Source organism: Gallinula chloropus (assembly GCF_964237585.1).
Source record: "Gallinula chloropus genome assembly, chromosome: 3".
Taxonomy (NCBI): domain Eukaryota; kingdom Metazoa; phylum Chordata; class Aves; order Gruiformes; family Rallidae; genus Gallinula; species Gallinula chloropus.
Window position 1 is genome coordinate 58,060,053 of NC_140087.1, and position 27,259 is coordinate 58,087,311.

At 40.5% G+C, this 27,259-nt stretch overlaps 1 long non-coding RNA gene across 3 annotated transcripts in view; it reads left to right on the top strand.

The window, feature by feature from the left end:
* The window catches only part of LOC311190258, a 64,408-nt gene that overhangs the window by 27,455 nt on the left and 9,694 nt on the right, over positions 1-27,259 (top strand). For 2 of the 3 annotated variants that reach the window (XR_014617196.1, XR_014617197.1), the window contains 2 exons: positions 20,631-20,714; positions 24,330-24,946. This is a non-coding gene — a long non-coding RNA (uncharacterized lncRNA). Of the gene's footprint in view, positions 1-20,630; positions 20,715-24,329; positions 24,947-27,259 lie in introns of those variants that run through there. The other variant, XR_014617195.1, reaches the window with a different exon arrangement.

Below are 27,259 nucleotides of genomic sequence, written 5' to 3' on the forward strand. Positions count from 1 at the left end.
GCCTAACACTGCGAGTTTCCTGAATAGACTCAAAGAAAATATGACTATAGCTTTTCTAGTGCTTGTGCGTCACCTGCCTTTTTGCCTCATTTTTAAAAGTGGTTTTGATAACAGAGTTATCTTTCAGGGAATATGAAATACCAGGGATTCAGAGGGGCAAATTCAGACAGGGCTGGAATCTGCCGTCATAATGACATTATAATGCAACCTCTGAAAAAGTAATGTGTTATGTGAAAAAAACCCAAATAAAACCCAAACACTTTTAATTTTTAAATTGTGCTGCTTTTTTTTTTTTTTAAAGAAAATTGAAACATCCACTTTGAGACTATTTACCTTTGAGTAAGTTCTGCATCTCCCTTTTGTGGTTTATTTCTTTGGTTGATTTATAGTTTGTGAGCCTACTGCTCCCAGTCTCTTTGCTGGTCTGAGCTTGCTTGCCAACTGGTATTTGCCACTAAACAGCAGAATCTGCTCTCTTTGAGCAGCTTGGTACATTGTACCAGTTGTTCTTCCGTAGAAGAGGATGAGGGATGCAGACCATAGCTCTCATGAGGAATGCAATAGGCAAAGAATCCAGAAAATTGAAACAGAATTTTTCAGTTCATGAATACAAAAAATTGGAATTTCTTCCCAAAATATTTATTTCTTATTGGGAATTCAATTTTATTTTTTAAAGTAGATATTTATTTATTCATCCCACTTAAGGAAAGAAAAGGTCAAATACTGAAGTATTTTATAGCATTAAGTTCCCATCTTTTTTCCAACTCTAATTATGATAATGAGGTACAAGGATTTATTTTCTTTCTTTGTTTGTTTCTTTCTCTCCTTCCTTTTTCCACCCTAGACAATGAAGATAATTTAATCTAACAGCTTTTACATTGTGGTCTGTGGACCAGAGCTGCCTTGTAAAACTTTTTCTTTCAGTGGTTTTATTGTTCAAGAACTGACGCTTCCTGTTACTTCTGGCCATGCTTTTTGATTTTGTGAACGAGTGTGCTTAAAGAAAAGAATAATAATCAATTGTATACGCACCTTTTTCACAGCTTTACACTCTCGGCACAGTAAAAATGGCACTGGAACTGTGGAGGTAACAACTTCTCTGAAAGATGAAGCGAGCTGCAAGAAGGCAGAAATGGCAACAGGCATAAAGAGAAATCTGGCTCCACTTCACGTCAGACGTTCAGTAAGGATGAGGAAACAACAGAGGCTACCCAGCACAGGGTTTTGGCTCTTACTGCACTTATTTTTGACCTGATGGCACAGAAGCTGCGTTTTTGGGTTGCTTTTCAAGGAACAGTAAGTCAATGGGGTCCTGGTTCTCAGAGGAGACTAACAGCCCAAGCAGTGATCAATTATGATTGAAGTAGATAAGCGAGACCTACGTGATCTTAGCTGCTGCATCGTACTGAGGGTTTTTTTTTTTGTGTTGGTATTGCCTGTTGTGGTTTTACTGTTCTAATGCTTAATATTTGTGTAGTTTGAAGGATGTTGTATACGTGACTAGATTTACCCCCTACTAGGATGTAGGCCAAGTTTTTTGAAGTGATTGTTTATTTTGAGTGCCTCCATTTTTTTAAGGGTCCAAACCTGAGAAATTATAAAACAAGGGCAGCCTTGAAAGGAGTGCAGAGAATGCATCCTCTGAAACTCAGCTGTATGTGTGGTGTGTCAATATAGGAATAGGAAAGCAGTAAAAAAGGAAACGATCAAAATCCTTGCTCAGGCTTCATCATTTCAGGGCCTGATCTTGGGTTTGCTGAACCGAGGTGAGCAGATTTGGGCACTGCTGTGCTGGAAACTGTAACACATACCCAGCTCTGTCCCATCCTCAAGGAAACAAGTGGTGCAGTGTGGTAGCACCCTGGCTCTGCGCTTTTCTGTAACCTTCTAATTTTGCTTTAGGCTTTATCTGAGATTTAAGTGTCTTCTGCTAAGATGGTGGCAAGATCAATTCGGATTGTACCATATAGATGTAATAGCTAGAGGATATATATTATAATGCATGTATAACCTATGTATTCCGTCTTTCTCTCCATTGTGTGGATGAATCTCTCAAGATATTCAAGACTGTGCAAACTGCTCGAGATGACCCTGTTTTAGCAGGGGGGTTGGACTAGGATGATCTCCAGAGGTCCCTTCCAACCCCGACCATCCGGTGAAATCTGTGAATCTGGCTAATGCTGGGCAGCAGGAGGGCAGGCTTTTTAGAAAGACAGCATGAGCATGGGTGCTGTCAGGATAGCTGGCTTAGAGTTAGTTTCCCTCAATTTCATTTTTGCTAATACAGGGCAGTACTGATAGGGTTGCAGAAGAAAGTTAATTTAAAAGAAATACTGGTGTTAAAAAAAACCCCAAAAAAATGTGTCCTGGGAGCGTTTCTATAGGTTTTAGCTTTTTTGAATGCCTATTTTTAGGACTAGATGTCAGCTGACATAGCTCCTTTAAAAATCCACTTTGGATTCAAGGAAAGAAAATAATGAAGCTGTGAAGTCTTAATTGTTAGAAGTGCAACAATAGCTTAAAAACAGGCTGCAAAGCCTGGTCTCGCAGCTGGAGGAAGGGATACTTTATTAATAGTTGCAAGGAATGGGTGGATAAGGCCTGAAAGAGGCAGCAGGGGATATAAAAAGAAACCTTATAACACAAAACCGTTGCCAAAACCCCTTACTGAACAATTTAAGAAAGAGCTTGCACCGCGCAAGCATCGAGATAACACACGCCGAACACGGCGCGGCAGCCTCTGGCTGAGACACCTCACTGAAAGTTAAGGCACAGCAGTGTGGCTGCCCTCCGGCTCTGCCATGGGCTGGCGGGCTGGCGATGAGCGCACATGGCTCACTAGTCAACAGCCTGTGTTTTCATGACTCGAAGTTTCTGGCTGGTAAGCTATAGATGATGTGATGACTAGAGAGAGCAGAGCACTTGCTGAATAATCATCATCACACTTTAGTGTTTTACAGTCTATTAAGTCCCCCTGCCCACCGAACACCCTTGCAACTGATAGCCAAGCTGCTTTGCTTGTATGACCTGGGACAAAAAGCTCTAAGCACTCATTTTCTGGGGGAGGTGGTGAGGAAGGACCCTTTCTACAGAGGTTTCATGTAACTGTGCTCCCCTCAGTGTAAATCCCCAATTGAAGCATACCTGGTTTCTTTTTTTCTGTGGCTGGGAGCTGACTGTGTGGAAGATAAGGGTACTGCAAAATTGCTCCAGCCCCAACTGAAGGGCCCCAGACTGCCTGAGTGCCCAGCAGTGCAGTGTCCTGTGTTAGGCTGTGGCTGGTTGTTTATGACAGATCCAGACTACTGCAATTTTCCAGTTATTTCTTAAAATAAGTACTTAGGTAACTGCCAACAGCCCCCAGAATCTGAGAAAGGCTTGGGAGCAGAAGAGCTGCAGCGTTAGGGAAGTTTTGATTTCATTTGGAAGCATATATCCATAAAATTGCTTTAGTGCAGGCTCCCCATCTCATGCCGTGCAAACTCTGTGTGAGATCTGACATTGTTCTCCAGTCTTTAATCAAGAGAGCTCAGGGGGTTGCAGGGGGCTGGGGAGGGAGAGGAAATCTAAACAAAAATCTGAGCCTGATTTTTACCATCATACAGACTTAATCCAAGTTGCCTGTGCCAATCATAATCCCTCCTTTCAGGTTTGCCCTTTCTACGTGGGTCAATGGCAACTCAATGCCTGATGCATTAAATCCAGAAACTTGCTGAGACTGTCGGTATCCCTGGCAGCATCACATGGTGCCAATGACACTTATTTTGACTGTGGTACATGGCAAATGTATTCTCAGGGCCAGTGTTTGCTGTGGGCATGGTGTCATTGTAGTTTTCCTGCTTCACTACTGCTCCCCTGTGTTACAGGTGTGTTGCGCCGATAGGAAACATTCCTTGTTTTCACCTTCATGCTACTAGCTTTGTTTGTTGTTTTGTTTTTCCTAAAAGGGCATTTTCTTTTCTCACTAGTGATCTTTGCTGGTTTTGCTGGAGCTGATGAGAATCCCTGCTCCTGCTCCTCTGCAGCAGAGGTCCTTTCTGAAATGTTTTTTGTTTCTGTACGCTACCCAGAGCAGGTATATCCTTTAATAGCTACTGTTTGTTCACAAGGGGAATTGACAAGGTAGGTATTTCACTGCAGCTTTCGCTGCACCATATGTTTTCTCCATCCTTATTACCCATTTTGGGTAGCACCCATAATGGGAGCAACAAAGTCACCAGGCAAGCTGCCATGTTGTTTGTATTTGGATTTGCTTTGGGTGATATAAGCAGTTACCTGGTTGGAAGACCAGCCCAGCATTCATGTTGTTATTTCTGTGGCTTATAAATGAAGTAAAAGTCTGCAGGTAGATGTTGCTTGTGGCACTGTTGAGGACAACTGGTGCTGCTAAGACGGGAGAGGGATTGCATTTCTTTGTGACTTCTAGTCTGAATCTGCGGGATTCTTTTCTTATACCGTGCAAAGGGAGCTTTTAAGGATCTGCCATTTTACAGACCGTGTAGGAACTTGTACAGTCATAAAAAGAGGGCGACTGCAACTGCATTGGTGACTAGCTTTCAGGCTGAGAATCCATGATGACAGACTTTGTAGAACATGATCAGAAGGAAAACAAAGGCAAATGCTCTTTGTTGCAACCAGTGATAAAGATGATAAACCCCATGGTTTTCTTATCAAAGCCGTGCTGGCATGTGACAGAAGGAGGGACAACACCACTCCTCATCCTGCCCAAAGGGGTATATATTTATTACTTCTGTTGGCACAGCCTGAAGGCTGGTCAGATTGGGTCCTTCTGCTTAGACATCCTTCTGGTGAGAAAGGGCTCCCTTTCTTTCACATGTCCTACCTGTGAATGCTAAATTGTGCCGCTTACGTGAAAGGAAATACTTCAACCTCCTTTGTTCTTTTTAATCGGTTTGGGTTTGAACTGTGTTGAGCATCCTCACCACACCAGAACATGTTAATTGCTACAGTATATTATTACTGTTATATTCCAGGAGAAACACATACTTTCAGGACATAATTCTTCTTCATTAGATTAGAAAAATAAACTATAAACAGTGTCACATGAGGCTGAAATTGTAGCCCATCTTGGGAGACTTCTTGATGGGAGACTATAGGAGAGGCAAGGTGAAGTTTAACACACTATTTTTTTTTGAGATTTTTAAAATCTCTTTGTCCTCTCAGCATTACAACGTATGAAACTTCCTTGTACTTAGTTTCTTTAAACATGTAGAGTAAAAAATAATTTTGCTCCTAGGAATTTGAACACTTTGAAGTGAAATCAAGTGCATTTGCCTGCACTCTGCTTGTTAGGATCCTAAGAGCTTCTACTGTTTTTCTAGTAGTAAGTGCCACAGCTGTTTAAAATAGGTTTGATCTTTTGTCTAATCCTCCAGACTGGCAAGTTAATTTGTGGATATATTTTTTTTTAATCTTACAGCAGTATCACAAAGTTGCAAGGTATCACTGCAGCCTGACACTTCCACAGGAAGAAACGCAGGTGCACTGGGTTTAGCCAGGGCTTGTAAATCATAATGATTCACATAAAATCTATCTGAAGTTAGTCTGCCAGTGCAGCTAGCCTATTGACTCTTCTCAAATCGATAGAGGTGGGCAAGATAGAAAAATACAAAGTACTGATGATTCCATCACTGTCTTCAAAACCAGGACTAAACATGATATAAACACGTATATGTATGTATATATGCAATTCCATAGATGTTTTGTGTCAGCTCCAGCCTCAGATCACTGTTACTAATATGCATGCCTTATGCTACGTTTCTATATATGTGATAAACACATGATAAAAATCAGACACTGGCAAAAATGTCGTGCAAGATTTTGTGGCTCAACTGGCAAGACTTATATCCCCTATGAATGTCTGCAGTGTGGTAATCTAAGTTCATTCCTAGGAAGTGGTAACTGCTCTAGAAAGCCCTCTAAGCTTTCCATAATATGACGTGCCATGAGTAATCTTTCCAAAAAGATGTCAATGGAGCTGCAGCTGGTTAAAGGGCTATGCAGGGCAAAAAGTGGTATTAGTGGCTAATAAAGGCTGATTCTTTTGCAAGCAAAATTAGCTCGCTTCACTAGCTTGTTATGACTTGAAGTGTCTGGCCATTGAACTATGCATCTGGCTCGTTTGTTGCTCTCAATGAGTTTGCACCCGGCTGGAAAAAACATAGCCCAAATGAATGAGAACAGGAGGACTTCAGTTTCTGTGACTTTAGGACAGTAGCAATCCATGTAAACAGCCTTGATAAATAAAAGACATGAGCCCAACCAGGAATGTGTGTGATAGAGGTTCTGGCTCAAGGTGCTAATTTATCTTAAATAACTGGTTCCTAAAGCAGAACTTGGATGCTCACAGATGCTGCCTCCCACTCATGACTACCTAAAGGACATAAATGTCCAGTAACCAGTTCCAGCAACCCTAAATTGCTATAAGCCTGGTTTCCAGGAGGTCCCAGATCTTCTTGTGATGCTCTGAAGTGATCTAAACTGCATCAGAATAGCCTAAGCTCTTTGGATGTGTATTTATTTTTACTCACTGATGTTTTGGGGTAAATGCCACATCAGATTGTTTTTATTATCAAGTTCCTGTTCCTGCACAATGCAGCTGTACCTATTCTAAACTCCTTCATCAAAGGCTGCCATTTCCTTTTTTTTCCTAATCTCAGAGCAGTTGTCCCTGACTTCCTTAAGGCTGCCCTGCATAAAAGCTTTCTGAAAGTCCTCCCTGCATCCTTTCTTTCCTCAGTACATACTTTGAAATGTGTGGGTATACATACAAATGCATGCACACGTGCGTGCCCATGCATATTTTAATCTGTTTCTGCTTCTATTCTGCAGCCTTGTGCATGGTCAGGCTGGCAAAGGACCCGTGGAAAAGGAGAGCGCAGCGAAGCACATGCTTCCTCGTGTTCTTTGGGTGCTTCCAAATGGTTTTAATGCCTTCTTTATTTATGAGATGGTTCAAATTTCTGAACTCTGTGATAATGCCACGTAGACAAATGTGCACTAAGGTCAGGACTGATTACTTTTTCACTGCGGTATTGTTTTTGCAGGTGATTTGAGACTTGGTGTTAATACAGGTCATCAAGAGGGAGGGGTTGGTGATGTTGCTTTTTGCGCAATTAAACCCTTGAATGTTGTTCCTGGATTGAGAATTTATAGAAACCACATGGAAATACTGTTTTTTTGTTGTTAAGGAAATTCTGGGTCCCAAACTTTTTTTCATTATCAAGCAGTAGTTGAGTTAAAAGGGGAGACTGTGAACTAATGAGTGAGTGAGTTTGGCTTCTATAAGGGCTTGTGACATTGTTTTCTTTACGCTGCAGACCCCTGTGAAGTGCTGCCACCATCATTGTGGTAGAGAGTGGAATGGAAAAGGGAGATCTCCCAAGAGAATACCCACAGGTCTAACTCATTACCCCAAAAATGACAGAGGAAAGAATTACTAATGGATCTAGAAATACGATGCTTGAAATAAGGGGTTTGCATCTGTTCCTTGTGAATTTTTTTCAGATTAGACATGGTTGGGTACAGCTGGGATACCCAGCCCTGTAAGGGGCTGAGAGATGATGAGAGAGCATTGTGTAAAATTCTCTTTGCTTATTGAGTATCTCAGAAAATCACACAAGATGAAACTCCTGGTATTTTCACACCATAAGGGATTGTTCTTACATGGGGGGAAAAAACCCCACGTAATGGCTCTTTGATCCAGTGGCAGACATAAAGACATACTTAAGTACTGTGTAAAGAGGAGTCTAACTTATGGTGCTTAGTAGACAGTAACTTTGCACGTTGAAAAGATAATGGGAAATTATAGAAGAGAGATCTTGTAACACCCAGAATGGTAGAGAGGACAGTTGGAGCTAACACTGGACCCAGAACAAAACTAGCCAACCAGTAAAGCATTTGCAGAGATGAGTCCCTTGCCCCGGTACAAGAGATACTGGTGCTGAGGAGCCCCCCTCTGTTTAGATGTTGCCACAGTTAGAATGGCATGAATACATCAACGCCGCTGGCCGTGCTCGCTCAGGCTGCAGGTGACAGCCACTTCTCTGGATCTTAAGCATAGAAGTCTTAGTACCATGTATTACCAGGAAACACTAGCAGAAAACTTCTAAAGATACGTGACCTCACTGAAAACTCATAATAGTTTGTTTCTTGCTGGATCAGGTAGTTTCTCTGTAATGAAGCAAAAAAATACTGAAATAACATAGGATGTGAGATGGTCATGCTCCTGTTAGCTTTTTTACTATTGTCCTTCCTCTCAATTTGTGTCCCCTAGTAGAAGAAATATAATTTTGAGTCTATCCCAGGTAGCGGTAGGCTGGGATCTTTTTCATCTTTTTCTCATTATGAGCTATACTGTGGCCAGTGTTGTCACCTTTCCCTCTCCTTTGACTGCTGAAGAAATTCAGCTCTGTGTTCTCAATTGTGTTCTGCTGTCGCTGTGCCTCTAGAGGTTCAGCTCTTCTTGGTGCCCTCCTATTAAAAGGAATAGTGCTGTTCAAAGCTCTTTTTTTTTTTTTTTCCTTTTTCTTTTTTTCTTCTACAATCTCCCAGGTTTTTCCTGCTGTAACTGCATCTGAAGTTTGTCCCCCTACTTCTCTGTCTTTAGTCTGAGAAGTTGGATTTTGCAAAAAATAGCACCATGGTTCAGCAACAGCCAGCAGCGGTGGAGTTGTCCCAGTCCTAAGTGGATCATGCAGACCTGCTCAAGTATTCCTTCGTGCTTTGAACTCTTTCTCTGGAGCTAGTTTCCTGATTTGTCCCATTTGCACTGATTTGCTTTGTACTCGAGGTGCTCTGTTGGTGAGAGTTACAGCAAGTGGATCTCCATTTTTCCCTAGTGTAGACAAACCAGCCATGGTGACCACCTCTCCCTGGCTTTTCCTTGGCAGGCTTCCCAGAAAGATAGGTATTTAATGGCAATTTGCTCTCTGTGGTCAGCAGCAATATCTCAGCTTTTTGTATCTTAACAGCATCTCTATATTTAACTCTGTATGTGCCTGAGGTCTCACCTGCTTGCATGCGCAGAGTAACTCTGTGTTGCAATTAAATGGAATATATGCAGCAGAAACGATCTTCTGTAGTTAATTCCCCTTTCATTTGCTGCATCAGCTGCTTGTTGTGACTTCAAAACAAATGAACAACAAATCCCCACCACTTTCTTTTGGAAAAATAATATCACTTTCCAGGGAAGGCTTCCTCTCCTTCCTTGGTAAGGATCACAATGCCTGCACGTCTAGTATGACATAGGAAAGCTGCTGCTGAGTTTTAGTCAGAGAAGCAGTTGTCTACCAAAAGCTTCAAAATATACCACAAAACAAGCAGGCCATGAATCCAGGAGCAGCACAAGGGTGGGAATATGAGACCTGCAATATGTAATATGAGTCTTTTAGTCTAACCTCCCCTATTTCCACCCTGGTGCTAAATATACTACTGATGCCCTTACAAGAAAACAAACACACTGAGCTTGGACTTTAGTGTTTTTGGAAGGGCAGTGGGCACCATTGGTTTAATTTCTGTAAAGTGAGAGGCTAAATTCTTGTAATTGTATCTGTGACTATGGTAGGGAAGTTTGGTGAGTATTGGATATCAGATATCAATTAGATTCAATATCAAATATTGAATTTTAAATCTAGCCTTTCAATTAAAAATACATTTTTAATATAAAAAAAACCTGACAATTTTTAATCCAGGTACATGCCATACTCTCCAGGAACTGCTATTCTGAATTAAGAAAACTAAAAATTGTGTTTGAAGTGCATTAATCACTGTTGTAAACTAAGAAGGTTATTTCAAAATGTTTAATTTGCCTGCAGCATTTGCATCAGATAAATCAGCAGTACTTTGCTAGCCCTTCTTGTATTTATTTTATGTAGGAGGCAGGTAACCATCCCTGTATGTCCTGGAATTAGACTTTCCCTATTTTTAGTCAGGTGTCAGCTTGTATTTTCTTACCTCTAGCCTCAGGGAATGAAAGGAAATGTGATATTGTTGAAAGAAGTAGCAGCTCCAGATTAATTTGAAATTAAAACCACTCTTTTTGTGTGTGTGTGTGTGTGTGTGTGTGTGTGTGTGTGTGTGTGTGTGTGTAAAAATTGAAACATAATTATCCAACTTTTCCAGATTCACCCATTTCCCATCACCATCTTTTCTATCCAGTTTTGTAATCATGCTTGGTCACCCCTAAACTGAATTTCTGGGGAAATGCAGGATTTGCCGCTCTGTACTCTCACCACTGTTGATGCAGAACAGAAAACCCATCCAGTGCTGTAAATGGCACCTCTTTAGGATTTTGCAGCTTCTTCTGAAATGTTCTGCATTTAATGATAACAAATCTTATTTTGAACTTTTATATGTAACCCTGCTTTATTTGATAATAGCTAACTAGGAAAGGTTTCTCTTAAAAATATTGATATAGTGTTGTGGTTTAACCCCACTGGCAGCTGAAATCAACACACAGCCATTTGTTCCCTTCCCAACACCCCATGCCCCAACACTGCAGTGGGATGGGGAGAGAGTCAGAAAAAAACCTAATAATGAACTGTCTTTTGTGACAGAAAAGGAAGATAATACGACAGCAACAACAGTAATAATAGTATCCAAAACAAGTGATGTGCAGCAGAACTGCTCAGCACACACAGACCACTGATGCCCACCTAGTTTCCAAGCCGCAGTCTGACCTGCTGCCCAACTGGACCCCAGTTATGTGTTGAGCCATGACATAGTAATGGTATGGAGATATCCCTTTGGATATTGGAATCAGAGTTTGGGTCAACTCTCCTGGCTGTGTCCCTTCCCAGCTTCTTGTGCCCCCCCCAGCCCCCTTGCTGGTGGGCATGAGAAGCTGAAAAGTCCTTGACTTGATGTAAACACTGCCTAACAATTACCAAAATATCAGTGTGTAAGCAACGTTATTCTCATCCTAAGTCCACACCCCAGCACTGTACCAGCTACTAGGAAGAAAAGCTGGGATGTATATAGCTTTGCAGCAAGCTTTTCAAGATTCTTTCAGAATCTCGTTCTGTCGCCATTCAGTGAATAGTGCAAATCTCTTTTTATAGCTTTTGTCTCAGAATTTTTTAGTTACTCCATTGTTAAACTGTTTAATGGGTTTTAAAGCATTACATCTTGGATACAAGTTGATTATGAAATCAGGTAGGTTTTGTTATTGTGATTTATTTCAATGTGTTTTGTATAAAGAGTAAGTTTCACTAAATAATTACCAGCTTCTCACAGATGAGTAATACTTTTTATAGTTTCTTTTTTTATGAGAGTTAACATGCTGACCCAACACATGTGGATTCCTAACATCTGAATCTGATGCAAATCACAGGGGTGAGGACTGGCATATGCCATGTGTCAGGTGTGGTGGGTCAGGGCTTGTGTGCGAGAGCGACCACATCGGTTGTGCCTCACTCTGCACCTCCAGGAGCACAATCTCAAGGGGCAGTGGAAGGACCAGGGCATCAGCTTGCGGGGGTAGCATCCCTCTCCCTGCCCTCTGTGGAGGACTGTCACCCCTGCTCAGGCATCCCCTCCAGAGGCTGTCGCTTCTAAGGGGATTACAGCAGTGATGATCAGAAGGTTGTTCAGCCTGGAGAAAAGAAGGCTTGGGGGAGACCTTATTATAGTGGCCTTCCAGTACCTGAAGAAGACCTACAGGAAATCTGGGGAGGGACTGTTTGTAAGGACATGTAGCGATAGAATTAGGGGCAATGGTTTTAAACTAAAGCAGTGTAGGTTTAGATTAGATGTTCTTCACTATGAGGGTGGTGAGAGACTGGAACTGCCCAGAGAGGTGGCGGAGCCCCATCCCTGGAGACATTCAAGGTCAGGCTTGAAGAAGCTCTGAGCAACCTGATCCAGTTAAAGGTGACCCTGCTTACCGCAGGGGTGGTTGGCCTTTAAAGGACTCTTCCAACCTAACACATTCTGTGATTGATTCTGTGATACAGAGCTGTGTACCAGCCATGTCTGGCAGGTTAGGATCCCAACTTCAGGACAAGGAAGCAATGCTACCTCAGAGATGCACAAGAGCAGCATTGCTGTGGTGCCAATTAGAGGGAGGTGATTAGAAGTGATTAGAAGTGTATCTGTAGGACCAAACAGGGTCTATAAAGTTTGGGAAGTGCTGCCTTGTGCTGATTTTTCCATTCTAGGCTCTGGAGCAAGCTTTACTGCTGGCTGATTCCAGAGAGTCACCTTGTGATTCTGAGTTGCAGTTTCTTCATCTACAAAATCGGGAGTAAGGCTCAGAGTGTCTTGAGATAGAGAGATGAAAAGAATATCAGAAAGGGAGATACAAGGTTCTTGCATTCTGAAAGAATCAAATGCTGTGAAACTGGTGGAGCTGTAACAATAGCATGAGGAATGCTGGTAAAATACCAGCATGACATGACTTGAGTTAGAAATACTATATTTTTTTGCCACATGTTAGGAACCACTAAACCCAGTGGCTACTGTAACTGATTAAGAATTGTATGGGAGTCTGTTTTCAATATCTGTGATTTAAAAATATCTTGGAATGTAACACTGCAAAAGAAAACATATTTCCTGAAATCTGCCTCAGTGCCGTTTTGTCACTGTCTAATTTCTGGTTTTCTTCTTTTCTTTTCTTTCTTTCTTTTTTTTTTTTTTTTTTTTTTAATTTAAACTATTATTTCAAACACCATTTCTTCATTTTCCCAAAGAACTGACATTTATCCTTGGTCACATGTTGAGAATCAGCTGTCTAGTTATACATGCTCTTTTTTCAGGGGGGATGTAAGCATTTCAAGGAGAAGAATCTGTCTTACTGATTTCTATAAGATAAAATAGGAAGAAGGAAGCTTGAAATGTTTTCTGTGTGCTTCTGTCATGTCTGTTGATTATCTTTTTTCTTAAAAACTTAACTGTGACAGCTGGAAGGATCTGATAAAGCATGTAAGGTTTTTTACAGTTTCTACGGTCTCTACTTAAACTGCATTAAACACTGAAACTCAGCCTGACTAAGATGGAAGGGATGTTTTAAAGTAAGAAGTATCTTACGTTTTGTAATAAGGAAATGAAAACTGTATAGCTACAAGTATCATCATGGCAATTTTTCTTCATAAACAAGTCAAACAGCTTTAAGTCACTGATAGTATCATTTCTGCCCTGTGCATTTGAAAGCTCAGTGAGAAGACTTTCCCATGCCACAGAGAAGAACAGGCTATCAGCAGTTCTGAGTCCAATTTCTAACTCTTTCTTCTGTGGTTTAGAACAAATTATTTCTTCCTCATATGGTTTGGCTTACTCACCAGCTCTATAAAACCTTAGAGGTGTACATGCTTGCAAAATGCTTTAAAGCCATGAAGTCAAAGTTTAAAAATTCTTAAAAATTTTTTTCTGTGAGGCCTCAGCTGCCTTCTGCAATTTTCAGTGGAAGTTTTACCATACACCTAAATGGCCAGAATGAGGTTTAGCCTGAGTTCTGCTTAAAATCCCAGCTATCAAGGGCTTTGTAAATGTGAAGTATTGTCTCAGTAATTGCTTTCATTTAAATGAGTGACGTTATGTTGGTATTCATATTAACAAGTTTCTAGTCTTTCTGAAGCTTCATTCAGATTAGAACTTGATTCTCCTGAGCTGTACTAGGAAGTATTTGGGCAATTAATTTAGTTGACCCAATTATTTTCCTTTTATCCACTTAAATATATGCCTTCTCAAAGCCATATCAAAAAAGCAGCTTATCGCTGGAATATCACCATATTTAACTGGTTAAATCTGTAGGTAGCAAGGTCCAGAGTCCCTGAACCTCAAAAGCACTGACGGTATCTCCTCTGTTTAATAAGGGATTCTGGCTTTAAAGCCCTCACTGTCAGGCTGTCCCAGGACTTGACAGGTTCAGCATGTACATACCTGTCTATGGATCAGTGATGAGCTGATTATCTCCTCCTGCTAATTGATCCTGGATGTCCCATACATCTCTTGGCTTCCGAAGGTGTGCAGTAGGCAGGTACCTTGCTGCTTTGGAAGACTTGGGTGAGTAGCTCATATGCTGGCATATGAGAGGGTGAGCCACAGCTATGCAGATAGTTCCCAGTTGCTTCCTGAAGGTCACTGTGCTTTGTTGAACTCTGGTGAGATTGCTCTGGTGCTGCTTCAATGCTTTGGCACTGGCTGAAGCAGTTAGGACCTGACTGATAACATGCATCGGCAGCAGCCCAAAAGCCTGAGGTCTCCTGCTGCCTTGCTACCTGTCCCAGTGGCCATGCAAACATTTTATGCAGCAGTGATTTCAAAGTGGCATTCCTCTGGATGGCACATCAACGGGAATGGTTCCACCAGAGAGCAGGTGTGACTGCTTCTGTCAAAGACTGCAGTTGCAGGCTCCAGATAGCAAGTTAGATATGTGGTATCCTATGGCATGCCAGTGGAAGATGCAAGACTACATGTAAAAAGAGGAATTCCAGCAAAACAGAGATTTTCTCAATGTCTGACTGAATCTAGTGGCTCTTCAACCCAGAAGTAATGCTGCCAAATGGTTTATATAGAGTGGTAATGCTTAGCAGCAGTTTACCGAGCAGATAGATGGAAGCACAACACATTCTTGTAGTCCCAAGAAAACTTTCAAGTGCAGTATTCTGATTTGTGGAATTTTGTCCTCAGTGTCGGGAAAATAATTTCCCTAGGTGAACTCAGATGCTTAAAAGCTCTGTGTTTTTAATAAGGTTATTTTGGACATCAGAACTTCAAAAGCTGAAATGATGTGAGGTGTTGGAATAAATGTGTTTGCAGAGTTTGGTCTTTGTGGCTTTACAGAATTACTCAGACTTCCTTTATTTTGAAAAAAAGGAACCACATTTCCCACGTCCTAAAAGCGACAGTCCTGTAGTGAAAAGCAGAACTTGGTAATCCTCAGCTTGGTGATAGGGGTCAGTGAGGTACAGAAATAAGTGTTCCTTGAACACACCGATGGAGGTGCACATGCAGGGGTTAATGGGTTCATGGAGGAAATGGTATTGTGGCTAAAAGCTACTTGGCAAACAAGGTCAGCTCTGAGGCTATTGTGAGTTTTCTACTCAGTGGCCATAACACTCCTACTCTAAACCAACTTATCTGATTGTCACTACAAGCGATGAATGCCCAGATGAAGCAGTTCTTTTATATTTGGAATTGGCTCAGTTACTTTCCATGGTTGGAACGAAACTAGAGAGATGGTCAAAAATATTTGAATGGTCTTGGCTCATTTGGTGCTGTGTAACTACTGACAAAATGTAAGTGATTACATGGTGACTAGAAAGATGCATGCCAGGTTAGTAGTGTGAGAATGTCTTGACAAATTAGATTAATGACTGCACGGGAGTCACTTTGGTAAAGCTCCCGTTAGTCTTATGATCATGTTTGATGAGAATGAGATGTGTCCGGAAGCTTGAACAAACACAGTCTGAACCAAGTGCTTATGCTGTTAATAGAAAAGACTCCCAGAGTCATACCATCGTGATCTGTCTTTCCGTGTGTGTTCACACATCCTGTTGCCTGATCCATGAAGCTGCAATGACCAGCTGGGGCACTTGTAGTCAGTTGTTCAAGGACACATAAGGCAAATAGGTGCTTAGTGGAATTGCCAGAAGCTGTCAGATACTTACTGCTTTTGATTTAACAACCATTTCATGGAAATCCGACCCAGGGCTAGGTCCACCAAAGAACTTCTATGTTCTAATGCACCTAATGGAATTTATCTAGAGGAGAATTTACTATACTGCACTGAGGAGCATGCCTGGGCACCTTGGGAGGGAACATACCGAGAAAGAAACTGCTAGCAGAAGGGAATGGATAGGAAGAAAGATAGGACTTCACTTCCTTCACCTTTCTGTCTGTTCAGGATGCAGTTCAGCCTCCTTCCTCCCAGAATCCTCAGCCATGAACTGCATGGCTCTGCATGGCTAAATATACCTTTTGTAGCTCCCCAAAACCCTCAAGTTGGTTTTAGGCCCTTCTTCAGCTTCTAAAAGAGTCTCCTTTTCAGCAGCTTTTCAAAGTGCTAATTTGCAGCCCACTGCTCCTTTTCTCACATTGTCTTTACTCCTGCTAAAATAAATATCTCCTTCCCTGACCCCACTTAACTGTCTTGTAGTGGTTACAGAGACACCAGCCTCCCAATTCAGTGGGATTAACACTGATACTGATCTAGTATTTCATTTCTTTGCTGATTAGAATTAGTCTCTTCAACTGTTGTCTCAATGATCGGCATCATTCTTTTTTTGCAGCACTGATATTTTCCAGCTCACCAAACCCTTACATTTTCTACCCTGGTGAAAGGTCCACATAACCATTTATACAACTTAATCCATTTGAATCTAGATAATGAGAAGGGAAAACTTTATAGTCTTGTTTATGGTCATTTATGGTCATGGTCATGTGCTGAAATACTGTAACTCATTTGAGATACTTTGTTTAAGGAAAACTAGCTAAATCTTGAGCTATGTAAGAAAAGCGATGGTAAGCTTGCAAAACAAGATCCATGGTATGATGCTAAATTGAGATAATTAATCACTTTAATCTGGGAAATTTAAAGTGACCTCTGTTGCCATACACAGTAGAAAGGAAATGGAAAAGAGATGATATTTGATTATTCTCATTAGTTAACAAATAAATAAATAATATATATTTAATAAATAAAGGAAAAATTTAAAACAAAAAAAAGGCCCTAAGTATTGTGAAAGGAAAAGTTAAGATTATATATCATGGAAAAGTTTATAAACATAAGGATTCATAGCCAAGGAAACCAGCTGTCAAAGGAACCTTTGGAATCAGCATAACTGAAGCTATTCAGGGCTTGGCTAAATGTCTGTCTATCAAAAAAGGACAGAGAAATCAGTCCAGCCATAATGTAGGGATCGTCCAACAGAGTTCACTGACACATTTCTACCCCCAAAAAGTGTATGATTTAATTGGTAAGGAAAAGAAAAACACTTTGGCTTGCTAGATCTTTAACTGGTGTTGTAATATTAAAAGAACAAATTCCTCTGTCTTTAAAAAAATTATTATTGCTAGTAATTTTTAAAAATTGGTTTATTTTAACTAGAGTGTGTAGGCTTTGCTGTAGCTTCAGACCCATTGATCCTATCTTAGAATGTTGTTGCATTTTCTTGAAATAAAGTATTTATTTAGAATTTATAAGGCCCACCTCTTAGAGTGATGAATTATTTAGTGATATCTTTTCAGAGCTTTTTTCTGTATGTTTTCCTCACACCAAGCCTGAGAAAAGGCCTTTGGGAAGATAATTATTTGTTGCATGCTTAATTAGAGGTAGGGAAACAGGAGGGAAAGGATGGTTATAATGGTATCATTAGCTTTTTACCTCTATGTCACAACTACAAATACAGGCCAAGAGGGATCTTTCTCATTCATTACTTCTCAGCTACTGTTCAGATGGGTGGCAATGACCTAGTTGTAGTGGGTAGGTAGGTAACACTCATACAGTACACTGCACAAGACTGAATTGAGTTGGTAGGCTAAGAGTACTGGTCAACAAGACCAGGGGGTCAGATTTTTAATGGCTGTTCAGGCCTTTGACGTTCAGCTAGTTGCCTATTGTAGTTTTAAGGAGTTTGAAAGCACTTCCCTTGAGCTAAGTGGAATTAAGGTACCTAAGCTCTTACAGAAGTAAAGTATAGGTTTGTCTGGAACATTGAATGCCTTTATAATTTCAGCCTAGCACCCTCAACAAATGTTCAATGAAACTCTGATTCACCACTTTTCAATGCAGCCCCAGTAAACCTCTGATTTCCCAGTTGTTTATACCCTCCCATAGTGTAAAAGAGAAGATGGATGACAGTTACCTTTCAAGTACAGTGTTGCAAGTGTGTTCTCCTTTCACAGCAATGGCATTGAAAACATCAGAGGTAGCAGGCTAGTGCAGAGATGAAGCAAATGAGGTTCAAAGATGCTGCTTCAGAAAGAGTTAACCTTAAATAACAAATGTATCTTCAGGCTAATTCAGTGAGTACAGGTTTTCTGCAGAAATGTAGCACATAGCATTTAATGTTTGCAAGGGCAGGACCATTCAAACCTTGCATTCCCTAATATATACTTTAAAAATTGGCTTCTAAGTTTCTATCTAGTTCCTAAGAAACACTGTGGAGTGGATGAAGACTACTTTGCAAAAGTAAGTTTGCCACGTTGTCACTCTGCAGTATGAAAATATGTCACATGATGGAAGGGAAGTACGAATATCTGCTATCTGATGTATATGATTGAAAAGGGAAAACACAGAGTGAAATCATCAAGCCACATTAGCCAAAGTGAACAGATAAGAAAGGGTATAACACTGGAATTGTAAACAATCAAGCAGAGATTACACCTCTATGTGGAACCGTGCACGCTTTTTCTATTGAAAGCTGGAAGGTTGATGGTGGAAAATGAAAAACATCATGGTTTATCACAGAAGATGTTCAAAACACTGTATGGATGGCACAACATTCATTATGTGTATAAAAGCAGTCCTATTTTGCATGTCACTTGAAACTGGTCTACAAACGACACAACTGACAAGCAAGGAAATTAACTGCCCCTGAGCTCCAATTGGTCTCGTGTACATATGTGCATCCTGTGTGCCCCCACAGCCAGCTTCTTGCCATGACACAAACTCTGTGCCACAACTCTTGCTGCTGCCCTGCCAGCCTGGCCTGGCATCCAGCACACCCCTCCTTCTCAGCCACCACAGGAAACCAGTCACGCATGTGCTACTCATCGCCTCTATCTTCCCTTCTGAGCATCTTTGTGAAACCACATGTGCTCAAGTTTGTAAATGTGGACATCAGATAAAATGCAAGAAAGCCTCACCATCAGAAGACTTTGAATGTGGCAGAGTCTCTATTTTCCTCATTCCTTCCCCCTCCACCACCGAGAGAGAAACCGCGATGACAGGAAGAGTGCACCATTTCCTCTCAAAGAGACTCATCACTGCTCTCAGTAGCTCACGTTTACCCAGATTTTTCTCTTTCACTGTTGATGCACTTTAAGAAGCACAAATTATGAGACTTACCTGTACATGTTAAGTCACTTAAATAGGACGTTTTGGTAGAGGAAGCTGTCAAATCAGGTTACCACAAAGCAGGAGCTTTTATAGTTGACCATTCAGGCAGTGCTGCTGACTGCTGAGCTAGCTCTCAGTAAGAATGTGCAAGTTGTGCTATTTTTACTTGCCACTTGTCTAGCACTGGCCTTGTTTGCAATAATTCACTTATTCTTGCTTATACAGGTATGTATCTAGCAAGAAGAATTTTCTGAAGCAATTTCTGTGCAATTCCCTGGTGAGGACTGAGATGAATTCTCTACAGCGACACAGCCGTCTCCACTTGTAAACCATAAAGACTTCCATTAAGAAGGGAGAGAGAAAACCTTGCTGAAAGAAGCTGTGGATGAACTTCAGAAAAAATGTCCAAATACATTTGACGTTCCTCTCAAAATACTCATATTTTTGCCTGTGGTGAGCGCGCTTCATCATGCCACGTCATAACTTCTTGTCAACTTTTTATATTTTAACCAGTTGTCTAGTTGAGTGGGTTTTATTCCTTGGTTTTTCAGCCACTACCCTTTTCCAGTTTTCACTCTTCCCAGCTTACACACAGACACCATCTGGCTTTACCCCCAGGGTTTCCTAGACAAGGGCAATCTAGTTAGCCTTGTGAAATCCAAATCCCAGGCGAAACAAAAACCGTAAGAAACCTCCACAAGACAGGCGCTGCCATTTCTCTGTGAGAGGACATTACACACAGCAATTCTCAGAATATCTCGAGCAATAAGTTATCTTCTCAACCAACTTATTCTTTTCCCTGAACTTTTCCTTTCAGTTTACTGCAGTTACTACAATTCTCTTCCGGTCAAGAGAAAGTTTGAGCAGTGTGTGTGCAATTACAGTGCTTCAGAGTAGAACATCATGTAAGAAACTGTCTGTAAAAATGCTTGGAATAAAGTAGATTGAAAACAGATTTACTAAAGAAATTAGGAAGTCATTCCAGTGTTCTTTTCTGTTCTAAATAACATAGTGCAAATAAATTTCTGAGGCAAGATTCTGGACAAAGACATTCCTTTGAAAAGAGACCACAAGATTCCTGGTTGTCTTAATGGAGAAAACAGAAAGAATTGGTCTCAGTCTGGGACTCACAAAATGCTGATCTTTTTGAACAATATGGACAAGTACAGAATATTGTCCAGTGTATTTATCCTTGAGCAGAAAAACCCACAAATTTCTGTGTGCTCTCACTGTCTCATAGGAACTGAAAAAAAAAATCCCCACCAACCCCTCCCTTTCTTTTTTATGTTTGCTTGCTTCCAAAGTTTTTGAAAGAATTCATTTAGGCAAAGCATTTTGAGCTGTAAATCTGATTTTTTTTTCTGAGAAATTGTGATCTAGTTGCATAGTTCAGTGGTTTGGAGCTAGATGCTTGCTTATTCCAGGTTTTGGGAATCTAAATTCAGTAAGGAACTGTGTGTCTATGTAGGTGCAGTTCTCCAGTGAGGACTGAGGGGAGTTCTCCAGAGCAACACAACTTCTGAACCATAAAGACTTCATTTTTAATTTTCATTGTTTGCTGTATTTTGTTGTCTCTTGACTTAACAGTTACTCCTGGATGTCTTCACAGGAAGAATGTGTATCGTAGTCCTGCTCTGCAGCATAGCTCAGTGAAATGAAGAACAAGTTTTCTCCTGTTGTACACCATGGAAAGGTAAAAATAGAATCACTTGATTTTTTTTTCTGCTAGGCAGTCACAGGATGGGAAAGAAGGGTGTACGTAGCAATAGTTAGGGACTAGTTGTATAGATAATAATTTTCAGCCTTGTTAAATGCCCTGTGAAAAGGAATATATGTTGTGGTATGCTCTCAATATGGCAGGCTGTATGACATTTAAGGGATAAAAGACAGTTGTGTAAGATATTGGATGGGCCACCTCTGCTTTACTCTGTTACCCAGTGAAAATCACAATTGTCCTTTGGTCTAATGGGCATGCCCTGATGCCGTTGGTAGGTTTAGGGAGCAGGGTCTGATATTAATTAGGTAGTTAGAATTTTGCAGTCTAAAGCTGAAGTTTTGTGGCTCTTTGGGGTTTCTTCTAAAATGGTGGCCTTTTTAGTCAACACTGTAGAGTGAAAAATCTTGCTGTTTGAAATTCCTGTGTCAGTTAACTCAGTTATTTAGCAACAGGCTTAGAAGAGTGACTTTTAAAGGGCATGAGATGTAAATCAGCAGTCTGTTTTTAATTACAGTGGAAGTACAGGTTCCCTTTGAGTCCTAACAAAGGAATTTGGAGCTGGAGTCCACAACACGTTTAAAGTAATTTAGATGTTCATTTTGCAGATTTCCAAGGTATCTAAGATGGGTCTGATAATAATAGCAGGTGTTGTCTGTTTGTCTCAGCATGTGGCATGAAAGTAGTGTGGTCACACAGCTATGCATTATTTACATGGTGTCAACATGTCAGCAAGTGGGATGGCAGAGCGCCAGATTAAATCACTTCTGATTTTAAATACAGGACACTGAATAATAACGCTGTGTCACACTTGAGGACACTGGAATCTGGCAAATCGGCAGTAGCTCAGTCTGCCAAGCTCATTTGAATGGCTTCCCCCAGTCCCTCCTGAAGGATGAAAGAATCAAAATCAAGAGTCACAGAAACTGTGAAGTGTTTTTTGTTGTTGTTGTTGTTGTTAATCCTTGAAGCAGAAGATTGTATCTGGTAAAGAGACATTCTTTATTTAATATAAAGATACAATGGTCTCTGCCCTCGTGCAGGACTGTCTTACTCCTGAGGCTGGGCAGTCACCCTGTGGTACATGTTTGCCATTTATCTTTTTTGTCTCTGTAAGTGGTAAAACTGTATGGTTTGGTACAATTACTTTCTTTCAGTAATTTCTTGCAGAAGCTAGCACAACAGGTCCTTAATCTCAAATGGTATCTGTATTTGTAAGAGGTGTCTATGGTATTTAGAGTGGGTATTTATGGAGAAGGTAGGACCCCAGAAGTGGAGTCTCCTAGCTAGTGCTCAATGGTCTCTTAGCAGCCTTGTGTTGTTTCCTGCAATCAGCTCTGTCAGGGAATCTTCTTTGCAGATCCTATCCTCAACAGCTTTCTTTTACGTCCTTTGCATAGAGCTGAACTCTGTCCTGGAGAAGAGCTGACCATTTCAGATGAGATGAAATGGCCTCAAGTTGTGGCAGGGGAGGTTTAGATTTGCTATTAGAAAAAAAGAAAAAAAAAATTATCCACCAAAAGGGTTGTCAATCACTGGCACAGGCTGCCCAGGGAAGTGGTTGAGTCACCCACCCTGGAGGTACTTAAAAGACATGTAGATGTGGTGCTTGGGCACATGTTTTAGTGGTGGACTTGGCAGTGCTAGGTTAAACAGTTGAACTCAATGATCTTAAAGGTCTTTTCCAACCTAAATGATTCTATGATTCTATGAGTTCAGCCATACTGCAAGACCTCACACAAGAATGGTTAATGCACAGGGAGGGAGCCGTTTGAAGGTTAAAAGAAGCACCCAAAATGCTGGGATTCATTTTACCTTGTCACCATAATACCCTTTTTATGAAACTGGAGCTATGTATGCTCATAAAAACCTCTTGCTTTTTTTATTTTAAAGGATAATGCAACCATTGGAGCCTGTGCACAGTTCTTTCAAGTTAAATGCTTAGTTCAACATTCCACTTCCATTTCCTGGTAGAAAATGTTTTATAAGAAAGCAACTTTAACCTTTCAGAAGGGTTCATTTACTGTTATGTTTGGTATCAGCTTTCCAAAAAATGCAGTCTGCATTTGGCATATTATAGGTTCTGGTTTTAATATTGGTTTAGGGAAGGAAAAAAAAAAAAAGGAAAAAAAAGTCATACACCATAAGTGAGAAATAAAATATTGCACCAGAATTCTCTCTATACATGAATTCACCCCATGAGCAAGTAGTTTAAAGTAAGTCTGATCACTTAAAGCCAAGACTTGGGCTCAATCTGTCTGTGAACCAGCTGGTAACAAATAGCACATTCAATTCTTGGTCACAGGAAACCATGAGGTTGCTTTTTTATAGACAACTACAGCCTTACAGCTCCTGAAGCACAAGGGAATATCGTACGGACCATGGAAAGTGTTGAACACCTACCATATGCACATAAAGAAGGGTAATAAAGATGAAAGACCCGAACTTGAGCTTTAATTCTTATTTTTCTGTTTTTGATTTATCATCTGCTTCTGCATTGCTGCAATTTTCTTTGGCCTAAAATTAGGTAGAAGATGCTTGAATTGCTAAGTTTGATAAAATCAGGCAAACGTAGGCTTCTCTCTCTGTCAGTGTAACAGATGCTGAAGGTAAAACTGTAGAAGTACTTTCCTGCTTTCTTTTCAGCATTATCGTGCGTTCATTTCTGAAGTGCTGACTGCTATAACAGTCCACTGCAGTGGGCAGTTGCCAGCCATGTCTCATTGTTACAGAGGGTGCTGCAGTCATGGTGAGGTGGGCATTGAACTGGTAGAGCTGTGAACTCTGAACTAGAGACAGGGCTGACTTGGTTCTGTGCAGGGCCATGAAAACACGGCTGAGTTGCTTTTGGGAAACCAGCAGCTTCTCTGCATGGTGCTGCAGTAGCAGTATGCTGTGGGACTACCTCAGCTGTTGGTTTGCTCAGGAGTCTCTGCGCTGTGGTCCATTGCCATGTATGGATGTATTCTGGGAGTTATCCTCCACAGGACTTCTGCCATCAATAAGAACCTCTTACAGGAAAAAGGGCCTTCAGACAGGCCTGGCCATGAGCGAGACAATAAAGGCTAATCCTCTGGGATGCTGAGCCTCAACTTCTAATAAAGGACTCAGAACTTGTAAGGGTAAAGCTTCAAAGTAAGCACAGATTTACAGAGGGAGGGCAGATAAGAGGGTTGTAGCCCACCCATTAAGGCCACCTGGTCTTAATATATGGTAGCAGACAGCCTTTGTGAGACACGCACACTCTCCATATCCTAACTGTTCCAGGGAGAGAGATTTCCAAGAATTCTGCTGGCGATGTACTTGTCAAAGTTGGGTGCGCTACAGAGGCTAAGTCTGTCAGTCATACATAATAGTTTTGTCACCCCTTGAACTGCGGCAGCTAAATGTGAGGATGATAGTGAAGCAGAACCTTAGCAAAATAACATTTATGACATTTAATATCACTAATCTTTTCTGATGATGAATGCATGTCCAATGCTTTGAAGATGGGAAGGTCTGCAAAAATGCAAACTATTATTTTATCTGGAAACGTGTTTTGTGGCATCCTGAAGAGTATTCACATTTCTTATTTCCTTTTTTATGCATGTGCAGGAGTTCTCATGAATTTTCAGCAGTGCGGCCATATGGGAATAATTTCATTGTGAGAAGAAGGCTTCCATTCTATCATGAAAAAAGGCTGCATGGAAATCACGGAAAGCTACAGAAGAAAGTATCAGTCATTGTTTGAAAGCATTGTGGCCTATGGAGATGGAAACCAGAACATGGATTTGCCTCCAAATTTTATAAGCTTCTAGAAACTCAAATGATGAGAAACAAATGCGAAAAGTTCACAAAGTAGTGGTTGTTTAAAAAAAAAAAGAGGTTCTTAAAGCCCTGTTGCTCTTAAGATGAACAGGCCTTGTGGGAAGGACATTGATTATCTCAAATAACATAGTTTAAATAGGTAGAGGTATTCCCAGTATTTTTTTGGTTGCCACCTAAAATAGTGTGATACTCCTCAGTTGCTAACAATGAACTTATCAGCCCTGGAAACAAATAATTAAGAGGAACAGTGAGCTTACCATTTCTTGAAATCTTCGAACTGAGAGTGGATGGTATGCTTTAGCAAACAATAGATACACAGCTGGGTGAAATTAAATGATTGTACTAAAGAGAAAGGAATATGAGATATTATATGTGGTCTAGTCTTAAGAGCAATAGGTCTATAATTTCACAAATACCATTGCAAAGAACTCCTTAGATGTAACGATGACCATAGCAGCAATGTGAATCCATCTCCTGATTGAGGGTAGATCATTCCAAATATTAAAAAAAAAATAAAATTACAGACTGTGGTACTGTTTCAATGTGTTTCTGTCACTGCAAGTCATATTACAATTTTGGAAATCTCTTTTTGAGGACTTGAGAGACCTTCCCTTCCTACAAAGAGCTCAATGTACTTTGATTCATGAATGAGTGTATGCTTCTGCTTCCCTACCTGATGTATTTCAGTCATTAAAATCTGAAACAAGTAAGCTATATTCACTTAGCAAAATAAAAGACAATTTGTGAAGGAAATTCTAAGATTCTTCTCACTGTAGACCATTCCTAAGGAACGCTTTAATTTTCTCCTCCATGTAGGGTGATCTGGCACACTGTTTAAAAAAGAACCTTAAAAGAAGATTTTAATTTATTTTATTCCCCTCCCACAGCAGTCCTCCACCTCAGAATAGCTAAACCATTTATTCCCCCTGGATTTCCAGTGCTTTGTGACACTGGGCACTGCAGAAACTTAAATCTAGTGGGGCAGTAGGAAGTTTGGGAAAACTAGCTTGATGTGAAAAGCAATAGTTCTTCAATGTTGAGATGTATTTTTCTTGCTATAAAGAAAGAATTTAGTGACTACATACTTGAAAGAAAGACCTTGCTATTTCATGATGGCTCTCAAGTACCGTCTTTATGACTACACTGAACTATTTCTCTGATAAAACCCTTGTAACCTACGGTACAAAGGGTTTTGAGTACATGCGCAGGATATGCTGCCATCAGCAATCATCACAATGGTCTCAAAAGGTATTATTCCTGGTTAAACCATCTCATTAATTGTAAGACAAATTACTCCTGCGCCAGTGTGTTTTCCACCCACAGAGGTGGGTTCAGCAGCATAGCTAGAACAGCATAGTTAGGATGTCCTAACTAACATGGAAAGATCTGAAAAACCACGTGGTGTAGCTTTTCAACTGTTTCAGGGAAAGTTGATGATTTTGTATCCGGAATGGATAATTCCAGAGGCAGATTTTTAGTTTTTAGATTGTAGTTGATGGTTAGTTACCCTTCTTTCTGTGAGTGTCTGAAACTCTCTTTGTGGCTCACTACTTGTACATAGGTACGTTGTGCCTAAATAAACATCTCCACTGTCCCTTGTCTGGAGGGCTGTCTGCAAGACACGCTTTATCCAAACACAGTGTGTCACTCAGATACAATGAAGGGAGCACAATAGAAGAGAGCCCAGAGGAAATGTGATAGCTTGTCATATACGGGCATTCAGATCACTTTATCAAGAAGTCTTTTCTGGTCTTAAGTTCCATGAATTTGTAAGTTGTGCTGTTTCAAGCAAGTTTAACTTTCACTTGCTGTGGGGTTTTGTGCTCTTGAGAAAAGAGGACAGAATAGCTGGATGCTTAAAAAGAGGAGTGCCCTCTGCTCTTAAACTTGTCAAGTATCTTATCCTTTTAAAAAAACCTCAACAACCCAGTTTGTCACAGCAGTTTCGGCAACAGTGACTAATCTATTTACCATGCAAAGGCCACAGTAAAATATAGGTGTGTATCTTTAATACTTTGATTTAATGAATCTGCAACAATAATTTTGAGTTGGTTTAGTTGAAGGGACTCCTTGGTTTTAGTCCCCTTAAGACTGTGTAGCTCTCTTTTAAAAAATATAATAATGGAAATGAAAAAAAAAAGGGGGGGTAGCGGACGGGAATAAGAAGTCGCTAAACATTTGAAAAGCTGGAGGTCTAGACTATGTTTCCATTCATCAAGGCAGTTCTCAAAAGTAATTTTTGAACCACACTGTAAGGAAACTGGGAAGAACTTGAACTGCTAATGTTCCCTTTGTTGTGTGGGTATACAGAAAACAGTTTTCTTGTCCCACAAGGATTCTGTTGATTTTGAAATTTTAGGTCTGGCATGGGGCTCAGTGAATACATGAGTGAGTTAAGAAACAAGCAAACATATTTCATTTTAATGCTGACCTCTTTTTTTCTTTTTTCTTTTTTTCTTTTTTAACCTTTTAATATAAACTAAATTAAGTTTCAACAGCAGAAGATGCTTTTAACCACAAGACCAAGACTTTTTGTTTAAAAAATGTCAAAATGGCACATTTCTAGAATTTCAAATCCCGGTTTTCCATTTTTTTTGAAGACAGGAAGCTCTTCTGGGAATAATTTTAGTTTTGATGAATTGTCAGTTGTGATCATCTTTCCTCTTCTCTATGAAAGCCCTGTTCTCACTCCCAACACTAAGTCCAGGCTTCCAGTG